Below are 8,930 nucleotides of genomic sequence, written 5' to 3'. Positions count from 1 at the left end.
GCTACTGCAAATATAATGCACATACTTAAACAGGGCTAAGAAAGCAGTAAGGCACAAAAAATGACGAAAAACAAAAATCACCCAAAATTAAAAGTAAGGCAAAAGCAAGGCATATTTTCTTAAAAAAAAAAAAAAAAAATTTGAGTTAGGACCATCATTAGACCCTAAAAACTACTGCAAATATAATGCACATACTTAAACTAGGGTAAGAAAGCAGTAAGGCACAAAAAATGACAAAAATCAAAAATCACCCGAAATCAAAAGTAAGGCTATAGCAAGGCATTTTTTTTTCAAAATTAAAAAAAAGAAATTGAGTTAGGACCATCTTTACACCATAAAAACTACTGAAAATATAATGCACATACTTAAACAGGACATAGAAAGCAGTAAGGCACAAAAAATGACAAAAACCAAAAATCACCCAAAATCAAAAGACTATAGCGAGGCATATTTTTTCAAAAAATTAGTTAGGACCATCATTAGATATCAAAACACAACAACATAGGTTTTAAACAGTAAAGATAATAAAGTGCTTTTCTGTATCACAGATTACGTGGATCAGCTCCTAGACCTCCTATTTGAAAAGGTCTTGGAGGACTCCGCCCCAGCTGATGTCAATCCCCGTCCCTGTAGATCTGTCTGCTCAGTTTGACAGACCTGAGAAGCAGCAGGTGGTTGGCAGATATGTGTCCAGGTTCAGTCAAGGGCAGGTCTGAACCCCACATAATGTCCTTGGTCGTCTGGGAACTCAGTTCTTATTCTTAGGACAACACAAGCAGGGAGAGGAACCCAAAAAGCCCAACACCAGCTCACAAAGCTTCTATATGCCAAGTACCTAGAACCACTGAAAACACAACATATTGTGTAAAAATGTGTTTTGGATGACTTGTGTGTGTCATCAACAATAAAAGTTTCATGTTTATACATTGATTTGTGTGATTTCAGTCTTTCATTTCAAACATATTATCTCCATAGCTGTAGAGGTCCATAGTGTGCTCTATATACTGTATATACAGTATAATGAATGCATTCTGCAGGTAGAACACATTCAGACACACTACTACCAGACCTGGATGATCCACCATACAAGCAGGTGTCTTTAGAAGCTGATGTATTCTTCTTGTAACATATATAAAATGAAAAGATAAGTGAGCCAGGCTAGCAGATAATAATCATTACTATTTCATTAACTAATGATTGACATTAGCTGTGGTATCTCCCTGGAGAAGATGTTTTCTGGCTCTGTTGCCATGGTTACACAGATTCCACAAGTGCACCTATGCAAAGAAAGTGAATGAACATTTGAAAACACTGCCAGTGCAGTTTCATTTGGCTGTTTTTAACATCAATGTGTTTAACCATAAAGGCAGTCGACCACCAGAGAACGCTTTAACCTTTGTCTTGTGTTAGTGTCAGCACCGACTAGTTTTTAGTTTTTAAATACATAAAAGAGTCACATTCATGTGTTTATTGATCAAGGCTTTTTGACTTTGTCCGGAACCTCTATTTCAACAAATAAAATTAAAATAATAAAAAAATAATAAGATTATAAATCAATAATTAGAGCCAAAACTGAAATGATAAGTGCACTGTCAGCTGACAGACAGCTCCTCTCCTAACCAGCCCTGCTTCAACATCAACCACAACAACCACAGCCACTAATGTCCAGTGACCCCCAGAGACATTTTTTTATATATATATATATATACAGTTGAGTATTATTTTTAGGGGATAATATTACTCTACTATTACTTTTTTTATTCAATCAACTTATTTTTTTCTTTGTCATTGGCCACGTTTACATTTGAGCTTTAATTCCTCTTTAATTCAGAATAAAAGTTAAATCCTCTTTAATTTCACCTTGTAAACATTTAATTCCTAATGCAAATGTAATCCCAAATTAAACTTAAATCTGAATTAGGTGGCTGGTTTATTCCGATTTCATTTCTGAATTAAATAATTCCTCTATCTTGTAAACACTTAATTCTGCTTTAATTTAATCCACTTAAACACTGTAATTAACTAGTATTTTCATTATGTACTTTATGTAGTATTATTTTGGGCTGAATTTGACAAAGTCTGAGTCTTTAATCGTTATCCATGTAAAGTTTGTTTCTGTTTTTCTGTCCACATTCACACAAATAAGGGTCTACATGGTGGTAAAGTACATCAAGGTCTGAACAAAACATTTGTCTAGTGCAAAAAAAATGCAGCTTTCGCCAAATTGGCAATTTTTTGACAAGATTCTTTCACTGTCACTGATGTTTCCATGCAGGAAAATAGCAACAAAATGTGAAATGAGATCAAATTGTTGGTTATCTTTTACTGAGAAATGCCAAAATGTTTGATAATTCCAGGGGATCTATTGGGGGATTTACCATACTGTTACAGATTGGTACAAAGTGCACAGCCATGTCCAGCTCATCATGTCAATCAGGGAGATCTGCTGCACCTGTAGAGTTGAGCACGACTGTGAGTTGTTGACAATCAGCTGGACTGGACTATATAAGGAGGATTTTCACTCTTCATTCAGTTGCTGTGAGAAATTGGATTCAGAAGGTTCTGCACCATGTGCTGGCCTTCTTTAAAGCTTGAGTTTGACTGTGAATAATTGATCCAAGTACTTCTATGATTGTTTGTGGTGAACACTGTCCTCTTAGTTTTGTAGTTTCCACCTAATTATTCTAATGAAAATTTGTAAATTGTAGACTTTGCAAGACATAAAACTTACAATTCTTCTCAAAACTAAAGATTCAGCATTTTTCCACTTATTAAAAATGTTATAGGTTATTCAGATGAATTGGTTAGTGCTAAATCAATTTAACCTCACAGGTGTTTGCTTTTTTATAACGGTTTATAAAGTATTTATTTTGAATGAATTAATCATGATTCCATTTAGTTGGTGAGCAATAAAAATTTGTCAAGTTTTGGTATAAATTGGTCAACACTGTAAAGTAAGACTGAAAACATTATGACATCTATAATTAACTATGGCAATGTTTGGATTTTATTTACTACTCAAACCATGACTCAGCAACAACAGTATGCATCTAAACTAACGTGTACACTACAAATTAATATTATTTATTATACTGTTTTTATTGTAGTGTTTTTAAGTGGCCTGAAAGGCACTTTTTAAATAAAAGTAATTATTATTGATTACATTAATGGGGTCAGAGGGTGGAGCTTAAAACCACAAAACCAAGAGTGTCAAACTTATCAGAAATCATTCATTTAGGTTTTAGGTTTAGGTTGTAAAAGGAGAGATACAGATAAATATTTTATATGTCTGGCCCTGATGTGAAATGAGGTTGACACCCCTGGTTTAATAAAAACGATTTTCACTATGCAACAAATTCAGAACGACGACCAGGGTTGACCCACTACAGAGTTGATGGACATCCAGGGTTGACCCACTACAGAGTTGATGGACATCCAGGGTTGACCCACTACAGAGTTGATGGACATCCAGCGGTGGTCCACTACAGAGTTGATGGACATCCAGGGTTGACCAACTAGAGTTGTTGGACATCCAGGGTTGACCCACTACAGAGTTGATGGACATCCAGGGTTGACCCACTACAGAGTTGATGGACATCCAGGGTTGACCCACTACAGAGTTGATGGACATCCAGGGTTGACCCACTACAGAGTTGTTGGACATCCAGGGTTGGTCCACTACAGAGTTGGACATCCAGGGTTGGTCCACTTTAGAGTTGATGGACATCCAGGGTTGACCCACTACAGAGTTGATGGACACTGCTGCTGCGCCAACGTCATCTACTCACTCTCATGCTGCGTTCAAGGTCCCTCGGAACTCTGCCTTTTGGGTTTGAAACTCTGACTTCAGTGTAGCAGACGCAGCACGTCCAAAATATCTCTCAAACATGGCTTAAAGGAATAATATTAACAATAAAGTTAATACTGTTTATGTGTTTAAAACTGTATTTATTCAGAATCATAATTTTTTGTATTTGTCCAACAAAGCAAGGCAACAATATGGAGCACATCTATTCAAGTAAGGCACCAAAACATGGAAAAATGGCACAAATTTAAATAATAAAAATGCGTATTAAAATAAAAGGCTTTATAATTGCATTTTAAAATCATGAAAACAGCTCAATTATAATGGAAATGATATAACAGTGTTTTTCAACTTTGGGGTCGTGATTCCATGTGGGGTCGTCTGAAATGTCTAGTAGTTGATTAAAAAAACAAATAATACATTTTAAAATGATTGTTCTTTTTTAAATTAAAACACAACCCAGGCACGTCTCACCTGTGAGGGATGCGGGGGATGTGACACCCACACTTTTATGAAAACAAAAGTTAATCCCCTCACTTTTTACAGAGGGATTCATTGTTGAAAACAGATTGATTCAGTTAGATTGATTGAATGGTGATCAAGTCAATCACTTGATGCTGTTCTGAAAAGATAAACAAAGAGTTCACAGTGATGAGTATGTGACAAAAAATGAGTAAGGTGGTAAAGAATGGTCCAAAAGTGGCAAAAACTTGGCAAGAAAAGAATAAAAAGTGACTAAAATGGGCCAAAAGCAGTCAAGAGTGGCAAAAAAAAAAAAAAAAGAAATGACATTAAAGGAAACAGGTGTTATGGAATGGCAAAAGGAAGGTAAATCTGAAAAAACTAAAAAGTGTCAACATTTTGGGAAAATGGACAAAAATGGGACAAAGGAAGTTGCAAAATGTCCAAAGAAAAAGGTAAAAAGTGGTTAAAAAAGTTTCCCCTTTAAAGATTATCTGGCGGAATCATTATTAAAATGATAAAGAACCACATGTTGAGAATCACTGACTTAATAACAGCTTTATCATAAAATAACTTAATAAACTAAATTGGGAGATGACGGTTGCCGTACCCTTAACCTACCCAAGTAATCTGTAAACAAAGTAAATGTTGTAAATCATTTCCTGATGTTTATATTTTTTTTTAATATAAGTCATTTTAAGAAGTGTTTGTATGGAAAAGGAAATTAAAAAAAAGTACACACAACGCACAAATAGGCAGAATGACAGAAAAATGAGCAAAAGGAACAACAAAAAAACACAAAATGAGAGAAAAATAGACTGAATGTCAAAATAAATCCCCTAAAGAACTTTAAAAACACACAAACAACAACAGAAACACACAAAGCCTGATAGTTGTGTCCTATTAAGTTACACAAAATGATACAGAGAGCTGCATGTACATGTATGACACTAAAATCTGATTTTATTATGTTGCAAATGACTGAGCATGAGCAACTCTAAGATATTTAAATGTAATAAAATAATACATTTCTATCATTTCACTGTTCAGCATTTCAACTGGGAATCCCAATTATGGTTAAATAAAAATACTGACCACACCATTAAGGAATGTGATCTAATATAAGGAAAGAAATGTCTTCAAATGTTTCAAAGTTTGAATCAAAGCTGTCAGTAGTGCAATACTTTGATTCTCCAGCAGGTGTCGCTTCAGGCTTGTTGTTGACACACAGCTTTGTACTGTCTGTCCCTCATTTATATCAAATACCTGTTTCCTTTTTTTCAATTTTTCTTTTGCCACTCTTGACTGCTTTTGGCCCATTTTAGTCACTTTTTATTCTTTTCTTGCCAAGTTTTTGCCACTTTTGGTCCATTCTTTGCCACCTTACTCATTTTTTGTCACATACATAGACACAGGTCTAAAATAAGTCTAAACTAGATACTGAGATGGAGCAAATGTTATTTTCCATGATCCTAACTGGGAGTGTAACCTGCTCTGACCAGGTCTGTGTGTATCAATAAAAGTGTTTAAAGACATTAGAAGAACTAATGTGTGAATAAATAGATCAGTTCATGTCTCAGCTCAGATGGGATGGTTTTAATCAGCCTGGAACAACTTGAGTTGGTGATGATCTAATAAAATAGTAAATTTTAGTGGTGACAACATATAGCAGACGTGTAGATGTACTGAATTTAATTAGAATTAATGTAGTGGTTAGCACATTTTTATTTTAAATATCAAGACATTAAATTCTGCGACACAACAAACCATTGAAAAAAATAGAACCTATTATAACATTTAGAATAATGCACTATAATACAATATAACACCTACAGGTATAATGTAATTGTCTCGAGGGAACAATAACAACAATGGTACAAAATCCAAAAGCGATGCAGAACACTGCAATCAACAGTTAAAATATAAAAGTTTCAGTACAAGGACATTTCTACTTTCTGTTTGGTTTTACTAGTCAGTAACACAAGTCTTAAATTCAAAGAACACAATGTGCAAACAACACCATAGAATTACATAGAATACAACAAAAACATCAAATTAAATAAATATAGAGAAAAGATGTACGGTAATTGTAAAGGGTGTGTTTCAAGTTTAATAAACCTTTTTAATGAAAAATAAAAATTGAGGGGTTGCAATTTGGCGCCCCTCCAGCAGAAGGCGCCCTATGCAGCAGCCTGGGCTGCCTGGTGGGAAAGCCGGACCTGGCCTACATCATAAGGTGGACAATATTTGTATTATATTTATATTGTATATAATCAACAGAACTGAATGAATGTATGATATAAATATATATGTTTCCTATAGGATGTCAAGTTAAATAAAGGATAAATATTCTCTCTCCTGTCAACGTCACATCAGATCCACACAAAGAGTGTTCTAAGAGAACTGATTGGTCAGGAGGCGGAGCTTGAGTACTTGCTCAGATTCTATCCAGAACATAACTTGGTCCAGACCAGGTTAGGTGTTCAGCCTAAGTTACCATGGTGATTTAGCCTGGTAAGAAGTTATCCAGTGTCTGAGTACAGCACACACTGATTAAATACAGGAAGTTAGAGAGAGAGAGAGAAGAGGAAATCCAGCTTCAGAGGACAGGGTCTTTGTGTATTCTTCTTATTTTGTGTTTAATGAGTTATTGATGTGTGTTTACACTGCAAAAAGTTAATTCTAAGAAAGTTAAAAAAAAGTCTTAAAATAAGAAATAAAATCTTGTTTTTCCTATATAAAAAAAAAATATCTTCTTGAGCAAAATCTTATTTTAAGAAATTTTATTTAATTAAAATATTTTCTTATCAAGAAAAATTTGCTTAAAACAGTGATATTTTTCCACGAAACAAGATACACTGAGTATTTCGAATCTATTTAGGCTTTACACCAAGGATATTTTTCTTAATTCCAGAAAAAATAAGAAAGAAAACAAATGTTAATCTAAGAACAAGCTTTTATTAAACTATTTCAATAATTTGACCATGCCGTGTGACAATGACACAATACAACATTATAGGCCAACCACAGATCAAACTTAACACCATGCAATCATGTCTCCAAGATCATATTTCAAAGGCACATACACAACATTTTGTGTACAAAACTCTAATATGAAGTATAGTCCACAATGTCATCAGAAGACATAAATGAATTTGGTTGTGCCATGTTTGGAATTCCAGTTTTATGTTCCATAATCTCTATCATAACAAACAGTGGTTTGTGGCTGGAGCTTAAAACAATACAAAGATGAATTTATAATAAATATGTTTCTAATCAGCCCAAATTCAGGTAAGTCATTATTGACTGCATTGAGTGGCATAGGCAGTATAGCTAAATGCTAGGGGACGCCTAGCATTAAACAATCAAAGTGCTGATATTAGTATACTTAATTCAATAGTATTATTAATAATTAGTTAGTCTAGATTTAATTAAAATAAATAAAATAGTTTTACTCCCAAATTGATTGACAGTTGTCTGAAGCGTGATCCAGGGCAGCTGGACCAGATGTTTACTGTTTACTGCTGCAGCAGTGACGTCATGTCTAAACAACCAAACTAATGATCTGGTTCCAGGGAAGAAAAACACAGAAAGAAGAGGAGGAAAATGTGGAAAAGCCAGAGGTAAGTCAGTGTTTGACTATCATGAATTAATGAATTGTCATGTTTTATCAAACAAGTTAGCAGAGCGACAATGCTAAGACATGTTAGCAGCTAGTGCTAAACACAAAAAGATAAAATACTAGCTTAACAAAAACATTGGTTGCATGGCAACAGCTGTCTATTTTACTTTACACAATTCACAAGCACAATTGAAGATTTACACATGATACTTCATGATAAATACACACATACACAATAAAACATGCGTGAAAGTTGTGGATATATTTGTGGATTTGAAAAACATGTGAAAATCTAAAAAAACTTGAACATTGTGGCTGTATTTGTGAATATTTTTTAGACAAATCTCTCCCATTGAATGGATGGGGCTTTTTTAGCTTGTGTTGGTTAAAGCTGTTTTATAAATCACCACCAGAAAATGACATTATTTTAATAAATAGTTTTTTTGTGCAATACCTCTGTGAACTGCAATTGTTTGAATTCATGTGTGTTCATTTCAACAATTTCAGTAATATTATGTTAAATCTGGACGTTTTGAATCTTTTCACAAAATATTTTAGTCATAAGTATTTTAATTAAAAAGAATACTTGATGAGCCAACCCACCACTATCTATCTATTATTTAATTGTAGGGATGTAACGATTAATCGTAAGGCAGTTAAAAATCGATTCATAGGTATCATGGTTCACATCGATTTTCTGAAAATTGAATCGCAGTACTTTTTTTATCCAGAAGTGTCGCTTGCGGGCGGAAACTGCTATTATTTTCTTTCTGGCCGCCTTCTACTCTTAAATATGTTCATAAATGATTCATTACCCCTTTAGCACCGAAAGAATATCTGTAATATTACGTGAATATCTGTAAAAGTCACATTTTTCTATTACCTCTGTCTGCTAGCGTAGCATCTCTTCTTCACTGCTGGAAAAGCTGCATGCCAACCGACCACTGGGTTACCAGCGCCCTCTGCTGGTCCAAACAAAAACACAATGCAGACTGTTTTTTTCTTTTTAAAGTCCAATTGTTAAGGCACAAAATACATTTT

The sequence above is a fragment of the Gouania willdenowi genome, unplaced genomic scaffold (genome assembly GCF_900634775.1).
Source record: "Gouania willdenowi unplaced genomic scaffold, fGouWil2.1 scaffold_81_arrow_ctg1, whole genome shotgun sequence".
Lineage (NCBI taxonomy): Eukaryota > Metazoa > Chordata > Actinopteri > Blenniiformes > Gobiesocidae > Gouania > Gouania willdenowi.
The sequence above is the reverse complement of the archived record's forward strand: the minus strand, read 5'-3'. Positions refer to the sequence as shown.